Genomic DNA, 13,542 nt, shown 5'->3' with positions numbered 1-13,542 from the left:
TGTTCTCCCAGTCTTCACTGGGAGCTCCAGACTGTAGCTTCTTGGTGGCCAAAGGGTAGTTCTAAGAGAGGAGTAGACATGCTGATCGTGGTTGACTCAGATTATTAATATAGACAGAGCACCCTGCAAAATATTCAATGAACCCCATTTGAAAAAGTCTGGCAGCTCCTCAAAGGGTGAGACAGAGTTGCCATGTGACCCAGCAATTCCGTTCCTAGGTATATATTCAAGAGAAATGAAAACATGCAGAACTGTACATGGATATTGTCACTTTTAATAATAAATTAGCCAGTTATTTCACCAGCAAAGGCAGACTTATTTAGGAAGAGCAGAGGAATTGCAACTCAGGATATGTGAGCAGTGGTGGACCACAGGCAAATCCAGAGAACAAGGTGGGGGAACTTGCTACTCTAGGGAAAAGAGGGAGCTGGAAATAGAGGCTATGATAACCGGAGTCCATTGGAGGAGCTGGGGATCCAAAGTAAGGAAGTTGGGGTGGGGGTGGGGGTGGGGGCTGGGCCTCTGCGGTCTCTGATTGGCTGGGCTGTGGCAAGTGGAGAGAAGCTTCCTTTCTCCTGCTGAATGTGAAGGAGAGATGCCTTCCTGTTGGGGGTATAGGGGAAGGTAGGTCTTTTTCTGTTTGCACTACCAATGAAAATAAATATGCCATTCAATTTTGCTTAATTTTAGAACTGCAGTCTTCCAATTTAATCTTAAGAAAAACGAATTTGGGGAGATCAGGTTTCCCATAATGGTCATTGTAATTATAGATTACTTTGTTTGACCCACTTAGTTAAAAAAATGGCTATATGGGGAGGTCCCTAGATTTTAAACATGAAACCAGCTGGAATACCCAAAGGAGTGCTGCCCTCAGAGCATTTAAATGACTGGATCCCATTTCCCTAAGTTCTCCTGAAAACCCAAGAAAGTTGCCAGAGTCCTAGCCTAGATTCCAAAAGGAATAAAACAGAACTCTTAGATCACAGTTACCTCAATCCCCCAAAGAGAACCTTGCTACGTGCTCTCCAGAAAACAACTGAGTACTTACCAAGGATGAAACCACCATATCCGTGAGAGGGTTAGGAATAAAGTTGCAGACTCAAAACACACAATGAGCAGAGCTCAGAATTCGAGAGGAGACTCATCAGATCAGAATGCTGGTGGTGAGCACAGAAGCGATAAGCACAGGGAGCCTGGTGCAACACCTCAGTCGATTTCACCTCTTGGTGTTCACCTCCAGATCCCACTTCTGACACCACATACATCAACTTCAATAATACAAATAGCCAGTTATTTTATCAGCAAAAGTTGAGTTTATACAGAAATATAGAGAAATTGCAATTCAAGATATGTGGACCACAGGCAAATCCAGAGAACAAGAAGGGGGGACTTGCTACTATAAGAAATAGGGGGAGGTGGCATGGACTGTGATAACCAGAGTCCATTGGAGGAGCTGGGGGTCCAAAGTATGGAGGCTTCCTACAGGTTGGGGCACGGCGATCTCTGACTGCAATCAGGATGAAGCAGAGAGAAATTTTCTTCTTTCTACTAGATGGTAAATATAGATGCTGTCCTATCAGAGATGAACGGAGCATCTCTTACTGTTTGGGGTAATTGATAATGCACAGAGGGCTTGAGAGTTTCCCGTACAGGCCTGTCCCAACTCTAACTTTAGCTGAAGTTTCTTTAATTAATTCCACAATATTCAGAGCAGCATAATTCATAATTCCCCAAAAGGAAGCAACCGAATGTCCAACAGATGGATGCATGCAAAAAATGTGGTATATCCACACAATGGAAAATTATTCAACCATAAAGAGGAATGAAGTTTTGACACATGCTACAGCATGGGATGTCGTCCATTTTGCTTGAAAATATTATGCTATGAAAGAAGCCAGTCATACAAGATTATATATTATATTACCCACCTATATGAAATACCCAGAGTCCAGAATAGGCAAATCATGGGCGAGAATAGTGGTCACCACAGGCTGGGAAGGGAATGTGGAGTGACTGCTCAAGGGTGCTGGGTTTCTTTTTTCTTTAAATTTGTTTATTTATTTATTTGGCCATGCCAGGTCTTAATTGAGGCAACGTGGAATCTTTAGTTGTGGCCTGCAGGATTCTCAGTTGCAGACTCCTAGGTGTAGCATTGCAGATCTAGTTCCCCGACCAGGGACTGAACCTGAGCCCCCTTCATTGGGAGAATGGAGTCTTAGCCACAGGACCATCAGGGAAGTCCCTGGGTTTCTCTTCAGGGCCGTGAAAACATTCTAAAATTGACTGTGGTGATGGTTGCGTCTATCTGTGAGTATACTTAAAACTACTGAACTGTTCACTCTAAATGCAGGAATTGTGTGGTGTATGAACTATATCTCAATAAAGCTGTTATTAACATACATATACGTATTTTCCCAGCTCCCTCTTTGCAGCCCCTCCCAACATGCACAGGGTCTGATTGTAATGTGATTCTGAGCCTCAGCTCCTGACCACTAGCTCCCAACAGTCCAAGGACCAACAGACGTGCCAGGACACACTGGCCCCAGGAAGTGTGCTGTCAGGCCTTCCTGGGCCTGGCTGCTGCCCTCTGCCTGCCCCTGGGCCACTCCCTACCCCAAACCAGGGCCCCATCCACTAGGGGTTGCCAGGGTGGCCTGGGCAGCCAGCTTCACTGTGGCCATCCTCAAGGGTGTGTGTGAGTGCCAATGAATGGACGTGGGGCTGGAGAGGAAGACCATGGCTGGACTGTGATCTCCATCCTGAGGGGATAGGGAGTTATGATGAAGTTGGCATCACCTGGCTGCATTTTAGGGGGCCAGGACATGAGGTCTCCATGGCACTAGCCTGCAGAGACTGATGTGCTGGACCTACTTTGCCCAGGGATGTGATACTGGACTCATAAGCAGGAAGTGCCCAGAGCAGGCCAGCGCCCGCTGACACTGTCTATCCAGCAAGTACCCCACAGGCCTGGTTCCCTCCTTTCCTGCCCTCAAGGCTTGGAGGAATCCTTCGAGCCCCTCTTTTCTGAGCCCAGGGCTGTTACTCACATTCCAGATGCATCCCAGGTGCTGTCAGGATCATTTCCTGGATCTGGGTATTTCCCCCAAACTGCACCAAACTCCTCCTGAGGCTGAGTTGGGCTACCTCCATCTCCCCAGTGTGCAGAGGCCCAGTGTGGAGATGGACCCTGGGGTCAAGTGTGCACCAGTTGGGGTGGCAGGAGTAAGACTGGAGGGGTGGGGATGGGGTGAGGTGGGGTGGGGCAGGCACACTCTGCCAGTAGCTGGTGCCATGAAGCTCTGGCTACAGGGCAAGAAGAGTTCCCAACAGCCTTACAAATGGTAACTGTTTTCATCTTTACATCCCCTTAGGTTCTATGTTTATCTCTGGCTTAGAGAGGAGAAACTGAGGCATGGAAAGGCTGGGAACCCACTCACCCAGTGCCTTCCTTTCCTCTGGAGCCTGGAGCCTCTCCCCCTGAATCCCTGTACTCTGCAGAGGCCTCTGCACCTGCAGCTTTGCACCTGGGGCCCGACATCTGGGGCTCACCTCCACCAAGCCCCTGACCTAACCACGATGCTTCACTCTGGATGCAGCCCTCTCAGCCCTTTTACCGCAAGACTTGGAAACTGGCTAGAGGCAGAGGGGCAGGGCATCGACAAGGCCCATGCTCTTTGCGGCTTGGGTGACCAGGTGGCAGGTGTGAAAATTAATAAAGGGAGAGTTCATTTAAAATGAAGTCAGGGACTTCCCTGGTGGTCCAGTGGTTAAGAGTCTAAGAATATGCCTACCAATGCAGGAGAAATAGTTTCAATTCCTGGTCCAAGAAGACTCCACATGCAGAAGGGCAACCAGGCCTCTGCGTCATGGCTGCTGAGCTGCTGCTCTAGAGCCTGCGCTCTGCAGCAGGAGTGGCCACCGCAGTGAGAAGCCCGCGCACCACAAAGGGAGAGTAGCCACTGCTTGCTGCAACTAAAGAAAAGCCCGAGCAGCAACAAAGACCCAGCACAGCCAAAAATAAATAAATAAATAAAAATAAAATAAATGAAGTCAGACCCCCAAATAGCTAATGCAATCCTGGGAAAGAAAGACAGAAATCAGACTCCTTGACTCAGACTATACTACAAAGCTTCACTCATCAAAACAGTGTGTTTCTGGTGCAAAAGCTGAAACATAGGTCAATGGAACAGGATAGATAACCCAGAAATAAACCCACACACTTAGGGTAAATTAATCTATGACAAAGAGGCAAGAATATACAATGGAGAAAAGAGAGCCTCTTCAATAAGTGATGCTGGGAAAACAGGACAGCTACATGTAACACCATACACAAAAATAAATTAGAACACTATAACACCACACACAAAAATAAACTCAAAATGGATCAGAGACCTAAATGTAAGGTTGGACACTATAAAACTCTTGGAGGAAATCATAGGTAGAACACTTTTCACATAAATTGCATCATGATCTTTTTTGGTCCACCTCCTAGAGTAATGAAAATAAAAACAAAAATAAACAAATGGGGCCTAATTAAACTTAGAACTTCTGCACAGAAAAGGAAATCATAAATAAAGCAAAAAGACAACCCACAGGATGGGAGAATATTTTCAAAAGAAGCAACCAACAAGGGATTAATCTTTATAATATATACACAGCTCATGCAGCTCTATGTCAAAAAAACCCCAAACAACCCAATCAAAAACTGGGCAGAAGCTCTAAATAGACATTTCTCCAAAGAAGACAGATAGGTGGTCAAAAAGTACATGAAAAGATGCTCAACATCATTATCAGAGAAATGCAAATCAAAATTATAGTGAAGTATCACCTTACACCAGTCAGAAGGGCCATTATCATAATGTCTACAAACAAGCGTTGGTGAGGATGTGGGTGGCAATTCCCACTGTTGGTGGGAATGTAAACTGGTAGAACCACTGGAGAACAGTATGAAGATTCCTTAAAAAACTAAAAATAGAACTACCATATGACCCAGCAATGCCACTGCTGGGCATATATTGGGAGAAAACCATAATTTGAATCAATACATGCACCCCAGTGTTCACTGCAGCACTATTTACAACAGCCGGGATAAGGAAGCAACCTAAATACCCATCAAAAGAGGAATGGATAAAGAAGATGTGATACATATATACAATGGGATATTACTCAGCCATAAAAACAATGGAGTAATGTCATTTGCAGTGACATGCATGGACCTAGAGATTATCATACTAAATGAAGTACGACAGAGAAAGACAGATACCATATGACGTCGATTATATGTGGAATCTAAAAAAAATGGTGCAAATGAAGTCATTCACAAAACAGAAACAGAGTCACAGACGTAGAAAATAAGCGGGGTCACCAGGGGAGGGTGGGGGAGGGTCAGTGGGGGGATGGGACTGACATATACGTGCTGGTTGCCGTTGTTCAGTCGCTAAGTTGTGTCTGTCTCTTTGTGACCCATGGACTGCCCGTGCCCTGTCTTTCACCCCCTCCCGGAGTTGGCTCAAACTCATGTCCATTGAGTCAGTGATACCATTCAACCATCACATTCTCTGTTGCCCCCTTTTCCTCCTGCCTTCAGCCTTTCCCAGCATCAGGATCTTTTCCAACGAGTAAGCTCTTTGCATCGGGTGGCCAAAGGATTGGAGCTTCAACTTCAGCATCAGTCCTTCCAATGAATATTCAGGGTTGATCTCCTTTAGGACTGAGTGGTTTGATCTCCTTGCTGTCAAGGAACTCTTAAGAATTTTCTCCGGTACCACAGTTTGAAAGCATCAATTCTTCAGCACTCAGCCTTCTTTATGGTCCAACTCTCACATCCGTACATGACCACCGGGAGAACCATAGCTTTGACTTTAACTGCTCCTGACTCTGTATGTCTGTAACTAAGTTGGCTTTTCTTCCCCCAACTCTGTGGAGCTACACTTTGCACCAATTTTCCTTCATGCTCAATACATCCTGTATCTGGTGTTTACCCTTATAACACCTTTCCCCTTGTAGTTACATGTCAGAAAGAAGGCCACCGAGCCCGTGAACTGCCAGGCTCAATTGCTGGGTTACTGACTACTGATACCAGTCTATGACCGTCTTTGAAACAATGCAAGAGGAAGATATCAAGATCCTAACACCTTCGTTCCTCATCACTGACTTCTGACTACAAGCCTTCATCTTCTATAAGTCCCTAGACACCTCAGGAACCAGAGATCAAATTGCCAACACCCATTGGATCATCAAAAAAGCAAGAGAGTTCCAGAAAAACTTCTGCTTTATTAACTAAGCCAAAGCCTTTGACTATGTGGATCACAACAAACTGTGGAAAATTCTTCAAGAGATGGGAATACCAGACCACCTGACCTGCCTCCTGAGAAATCTGTATGCAGGTCAAGAAGCAACAGTTAGAACCAGACATGGAAAAACAGACTGGTTCCAAATTGGGAAGGGAGTACGTCAAGGCTGTTTATTGTCACCCTGCTTATTTAACTTATATGCAGAGTACATCATGCAAAATGCCAGCCTGGATGAAGCACAAGCTGGGATCAAGATTGCCGGGAGAAATATCAATAACCTCAGATATGCAGATGATACCACCCTTATGGCAGAAAGCAAAGAAGAAATAAAGAGCCTCTTGATGAAAGTGAAAGAGGAGAGTGAAAAAGTTGGCTTAAAACTTAACATTCAGAAAACTAAGATCATGGCATAGATAGGGTAAACAATGGAAACAGTGAGAGACTTTGTTTTGGGGGGCTCCAAAATCACTGCAGATAGTGACTGCAGCCATAAAATTAAAAGATGCTTGCTCCTTGGAAGAAAAGCTATGACCAACCTAGACAGCATATTAAAAAGCAGAGACATTACTTTGTCGACAAAGGTCTGTCTAGTCAAGGCTATGGTTTTTCCAGCAGTCATGTATGGATGTGAGAGTTGGACTATAAAGAAAGCTGAGCGCTGAAGAATTGATGCTTTTGAACTGAGGTGTTGGAGAAGACTCTTGAGAGTCCCTTGGACTGCAAGGAGATCCAACCAGTCCATCCTAAAGGAGATCAGTCCTGGGTGTTCATTGGAAGGACTGATGCTGGAGCTGAAGCTCTAATCCTTTGGCCACCTGATGCGAAGAGTTGACTCATTGGAAAAGACCCTGATGCTGGGAAGGATTGGGGGCAGGAAGAGAAGGGGACGACAGAGGATGAGATGGTTGGATGGCATCACCGACTTGATGAACTTGAGTTTGAGTAAGCTCCGGGAGATGGTGAAGGACAGGGAAGCCTGGTGTGCTGCAGTCCATGCGGTCTCAAAGAGCCAGACACGACTGAGAAGCTGCACTGAGCTGGTCGGCCTCAGGCAGGACGGCAAACCGTCAGGCAATCCTCCCTGAGGGTCCCACTGTCACCTTCCCAGGGAGCAGTTCTTTACATCCTGTCGCCCTGAGTCCCTCCTTCCGTGGGGAGATTCTCTACAACCCCCAGAGGTTATCGAGACTATTTACCTGGGTCTACCGGATCTGTCAGATAAACCTCTGAGCAATGCTGATTGGGACCTGTTTGGGCGGGGGTGGGGGGGGTGGGGGGGTCAGAGATATGCAGGGTATGCGGGAGCAATGAAGAGAAGTGAAAGGGAAAGGAGAAAAGGAAAGACATACCCATCTGAATGCAGAGTTGCAAAGAACAACAAGGAGAGATAAGCAAGCCTCCCCCAGTGATCAATGCAAAGAAATAGAGGAAAACAATAGGATGGGAAAGACTAGAGATCTCTTCAAGAAAATTAGAGCTACCAAGGGAACATTTCATGCGAAGATGGGCACAATAAAGGACAGAAATGGTATGGACCTAACAGAAGCAGAAGAGATTAAGAAGAGGCGGCAAGAACACACAGAAGAACTGTACAAAAAAGATCTTCACGACCCAGATAATGTCATGATAGGTGGTGTGATCACTCACCTAGAACTAGACATCCTGGAATGCAAAGTCAAGAGGGCCTTAGGAAACATCACTATGAACAAATCTAGTGGAGGTGATGGAATTCCAGTTGAGCTATTTCAAATCCTGAGAGATGACGCTGTGAAAGTGCTTCACTCAATATGCCAGCAAATTTGGAAGACTCAGCAGTGGCCACAGGACTGGAAAAGCTGAGTTTTCATTCCAATCCCAAAGAAAGACAATGCCAAAGAATGTTCAAACTACCCACAATTACACTCATTTCACATGCTAGCAAGTTCATGCTCAAAATACTTTAAACTAGGCTTCTACAGTATGTGAACCAAGAACTTCCAGATGTACAAGCTGGATTTAGAAAGGCAGAGGAACCAGAGATCAAATTGCCAACATCCATTGGATCATTGAAAAAGCAAGAGAATTCCAGAAAAACATCTACTTCTGCTTCATTCAGTTCAGTTCAGTTCAGTCGCTCAGTCATGTCCGACTCTTTGCGACCCCGTGGACTGCAGCACGCCAGGCTTCCCTGTCCATCACCAACTCCTGGAGCTTGCTCAAACTCATGTCCATCGAGTGTGTGATGCCATCCAACCATCTCATCCTCTGTTGCCCCCTTCTACTCCTGCCTTCAAACCCAGCATCAGGGTCTTTTCCAATGAGTCAACTCTTCGCATCAGGTGGCCAAAGGATTAGAGCTTCAGCTTCAGCATAAGTACCCCTAGTGAATATTCAGGACTGATTTCCTTTAGGATGGACTGGTTGGATCTCCTTGCAGTCCAAGAGACTCTCAAGAGTCTTCTCCAACACCACAGTTCAAAAGCATCAATTCTTCAGTGCTCAGCCTTCTTTATGGTCCAACTCTCACATCCATACGTGATTACTGGAAAAACCATAGCTTTGACTAGACAGGCATTTGTCAGCAAAGTGATGTCTCTGCTTTTTAATATGCTGTCTAGGTTGGTCATAGCTTTTCTTCCAAGGAGCAAGCATCTTTGAATTTCATGGCTGCAGTCATCATCTGCAGTGATTTTGGAGCCCCCCAAAATAAAGTCTCTCACTGTTTCCATTGTTTCCCCATCTATTTGCCTTGAAGAGATGGGACCAGAATCCATGATCTTAGTTTTCTGAATGTTAAGTTTTAAGCCAGTTTTTTTTACTTTTCTCTTTCACTTTCATCAAGAGGCTCTTTATTTCTTCTTTGCTTTCTGCCATAAGGGTGGTATCATCTGCATATCTGAGGTTATTGATATTTCTCCCGGCAATCTTGATCCCAGCTTGTGCTTCATCCAGGCTGGCATTTTGCATGATGTACTCTGCATATAAGTTAAATAAGCAGGGTGACAATAAACAGCCTTGACGTACTCCCTTCCCAATTTGGAACCAGTCTGTTTTTCCATGTCTGGTTCTAACTGTTGCTTCTTGACCTGCATACAGATTTCTCAGGAGGCAGGTCAGGTGGTCTGGTATTCCCATCTCTTGAAGAATTTTCCACAGTTTGTTGTGATCTACATAGTCAAAGGCTTTGGCGTAGTCAATAAAGCAGAAGTAGACGTTTTTCCGGAACTCTCTTGCTTTTTCGATGATCCAGCGGATGTTGGCAATTTTATCTCTGGTTCCTCTGCCTTTTCTAAATCAAATCCATCTTGAACGTCTGGAAGTTCACAGTTCAGGGACTGCTTCATTGACTGTGCTAAAGCCTTTGACTGTGTGGATCACACCAAACTGTAAAGGTGAAGAGTTACGTAGACCTGTTCCCCCTACATGCACAGCTGCCACTGGGGAGTTTTCTCAGGGTTGATGGAGGGACTTGAAACAGCAGGTCTGTAAACTCAACCAAGAAGGGCTCCTGGTCCCTAGGAAAGAAAGCAGGAACTCGTGGAAATGGAAAAGTCCCAGAGGCATTGGTGGGGAGCAGCAGGGAGACAGAAGTGTCCCTGGGGTGAGGACATCAGTGGCCTGGATCCGCAGTCCACTGCCATCCTGGTGTGGGAGGCAAGCGCCCGCTTCCCGCAGACCAGAGGAGGGGGCGTTGGGAGTTGGGTGTGTGTGGGGGTCAGACCAGGCTGGAGAGGACTCAGGAGGCTCTGGCCTCAGCCGGTCCACCTGTGCTGCCTCTGGGGCGGGTCCCCAGCAAGATCCCAGAGGATCTTCGTCCACGTCCAGGGTCCAGGCCGTGGGGGCTGGGAGACCAGGTTGCCCAGGTGAGAATGAGCCTGAGGCTCTCTTGGCCGACTTGTCACTCAGACCTCTTCCGTGGGGCGGCGCCCTCGAGACAGCGACAGCGGGAACGGGGATCTGCCTCCTGCTGCACTTCGGCCCTGGGTGGGAAGACAGCAGGCAGACAGCGTTTTCTGGAGCGGGAGGAGGCAGGGTCCAGGGTTCACAGAGAAGAGCAGGAGGCCCATGTGGACCTCGGCTGAGGTTCTCCGCCCAAGACAGGGCAGAGTCAGCCCTGCCAACAGCCAGGGTGTGGCCTCTTCACAGGATGGACTCAAAAGCAAGGCCCAGAGTGGGGCTGAGTCTGAACAAAGTTCATGATCATAGACTTTCACACAACAAAGTGCATTTGGTAATATAAAGCTTATGAAAGTGACATGTGTTGGAGGAAGCAAATTATCTGAAGAGAAGCACAGTTCCACCATCCACGTGCTTGTTTGTGCAATCACTCAGTCGTGTCCGACTCTTCGCGACCCCATGGACTGTGGCCCACCAGGCTCCTCTGTCCATGCGATTTTCCAGGTAAGGATTCTGGGGTTCTGGGGTGGGTAGCCCTTTCCTCCTTCAGAGGGTCTTCCCGACTCAGGGACTGAACCTGAAAATCCTGTGTCTCTTGCATGAGCAGGTTGATTCTTTACCACTGTGCCACCTGGGAAGCCCCTCTACCATCCACGGGAAAATATAAATATCAAGTATTAAACCCACTCTTCTGGTATTTTAGTGCATTTTAACTTAGTTGAGGTAAAAATGTATACATGTTTACAATTATGTCTTTTTCACTTAACAGTATAAGAGAAGCATTTTCTTATGTCATCATAAACTGTTTGGTTTGAAAGCACCATTTTTAATGGCTGCTGAAGCAGCGTGTGGATACACCGTGTTTGCTCAGACACTGCTCTGCTTTCTAATGGGTTTATTATTCATCCTTCTGTTTGGCTGCGCCAGGTCTTAGTTGGGGCATGCAGGATCTTTCATCTTCGTTGTGGCATGAAGGATTTTTAGTTTTGACATGTGGGGTCTAGTTCCCTGACCAGGGATGGAACCCAGGCCCCTTGCAACTGGAGTGCAGAGTCTTAGCCACTGGACCACCAGGGAAGCCCTTTCCCTATTATTGATCATCTAAAGGGGTTCCCATGCTGCCCTGGTGGCTCAGCTGGTAAAGAATCCACCTGCAGTGCGGGAGACCTGGGTTCGATCCCTGGGTTGGGAAGATCCCCTGGAGAAGGGAAAGGCTACCCACTCCAGTGTTCTGGCCTGGAGAAGTCCATGGACTGTACCATCCGTGGGGTCGCAGAGAGTCAGATCTGACTGAGCGACTTTCACTTTCACTTTCAAGTGGTTTATACTTTTTGCTCAAAGGACATATTAATACATATTTTCAATATTTTGGATTTTTGTTAGTATAGTTTAGAAAAAGTTAATTAATGGACTAAAGTATATTTAAACACTTTTTTAGGCTTTAGATTCTTATTGCTGGGCTGCTTTCTGAGAGCCACGCCAGCTTCCTCTCCAAGCAGGACTGGATGAGATCCGCCCCCCCCCCCCCCCCCCCCCCCCCCCCCGTCCTTCGTCCTTTGCTGAGAGGAACGCCCGCTGCGGGCGAGCCCAGGGCTCCCGCTCCTGGCTTTCCCCCCGCAAGAGATGCTGCCTTTGCCCCAAGGGGCTGCAGGTGGAGCTGCCTGAGCAGCAAGGCTGCGGATACGTTTAGTTTCCCTCAGACCCTTGGAAGGCAGGAATGAGAAGAGGCAGCGTTTCTGGGGTATTGAAACTGGGAATGCCAAATGAAAACAGTGAGAGGGAGGGCAGCGTGCAGACGCTTGCAATGACGTCTGAGTGGGGACTAGTCCGTGCTGACTGTCCTGAGCAGGTTGAGTTAGGGTTAGGGTCCTTCCACCTTCCTCCTTGGGCTTTCCTGGTGGCTCAGCGGTAAAGAATCTGTCTGCCAATGCAGGAGATGACGGTTCCATCCCTGGGTCGGGAAAATCCCCTGGAGAAGAAAAATCCCCTTGCAGTGTTCTTGAATGGGAAACCCCACAGGCAGCGGAGCCTGGTGGGCTACAGTTCATGGTGTCACCAAGAGTTGGACACAACTTAGTGACTAAACAACAACGACCTTCCTCCTTAGGCAAAGTGACCACACTTCCCAGGCTTCCGTGCAGTAAGGTGTGGCGAGGTGACTAGCCAGGCGACTAACCGCAGGCAGCCTGGGATACCCCTCCTTCGTCCTTTGCTCTCCTTGCTGTCTGCAACTTTGCTGTGAGGCCTGGGGCTGAGCAGCCATTTTGAACCGTGTGGTGGATCCACGTGCTTCTGGTGACCAGGTTATTAACCAGTCCTGGTAGGACCGCCTCCAGGTGCCATTCATGGGAGAGAGAGGTACACAAGCCTGTTTAAGCTGCTACTTCGTGGCTCTTTTGTCCCCTGGATCTTAATACATTGTCCAGACTCCTCCTCCAGAGTTTCACAGTTTTGTGCGGCCAATCCCTTCTTTTGCCTTTGCCACCTCAGCGTTCAGTCCTGCGGCCGTCACCGTCTGCCACGGGGTCCCCCAGACAGACACGTGGGCGGGGCCGAGTGATCCCCGGGGGATCCCAGAGGAGGGTCATCCCCGGGTCTGCTGCCGGGCTGCGGGGCCACACAATGCGGCGCTCCAACCCCCCGCCCCCGAGACAGCCAAGTGGTCCCTGCTCTCCTCCAGCTGCCCCCGTGCTGCCCGGCACGTGCGCCCGTCCCCTCTGCTGACCCCGTCCCTGCAGCTGTCAGAGCTTGGACACCCCCCTCCCTGCTGGGGGCAGGCCACCGTCCCACAGGACCGTCTCCCTCAGGCGGCCCAGAGCCGCCTCCCGCTGCTGCCCTGACCACGGGTGGGGAACGGCCCCTCTCAGTCCTTCATTCCAGACCCCACACCTCCTCCGGCTAGCAAGTGGCCCCAGGACCCCGGGGCTCCCCCTCCCTGAGCTGGGGTGCACAGAACAGGGACTCTGGGAGGAGCAGACTGCTTTCTTTCTGGGGTCTGTCTCATCTTCCAACGTCCCGGCCCCAGTTTTTCCTCCAAGGGACTCGATACTAGACTTGAAAGGGTGGGAGGCTTGGTGCCCCAGAAGGGCCTGGGGACGGTGCGTCCAGGCGTCAGGAAGAGTGAAGGGAGCAGGGCTATGGGAGGCGCTCCCCTCCCCCTAAAGGATGCCGCTCTAACCCTTATGGCAGGGGAACGCCCCTCTGCAGGTGAGGTGAGAGCCTCCGGTGGGCGTCGGAGGCCCGGGAAGGCGTCCCTGGCCCCGGGGCTTGGCGGAGGGCAGTGCCTTCCGGCCGGCGGGCCCGGGCCGCTCCCGACAGCGGCACAGGGACCCGAGGACGAGGAGGGCGGGGAGGAGGGAGGGGTGAGTCCCAC

Source organism: Giraffa tippelskirchi, chromosome 10 (genome assembly GCF_054371585.1).
Source record: "Giraffa tippelskirchi isolate mGirTip1 chromosome 10, T2T-mGirTip1v1.2.pri, whole genome shotgun sequence".
Lineage (NCBI taxonomy): Eukaryota > Metazoa > Chordata > Mammalia > Artiodactyla > Giraffidae > Giraffa > Giraffa tippelskirchi.
Note: the sequence above shows the minus strand (reverse complement) of the source record.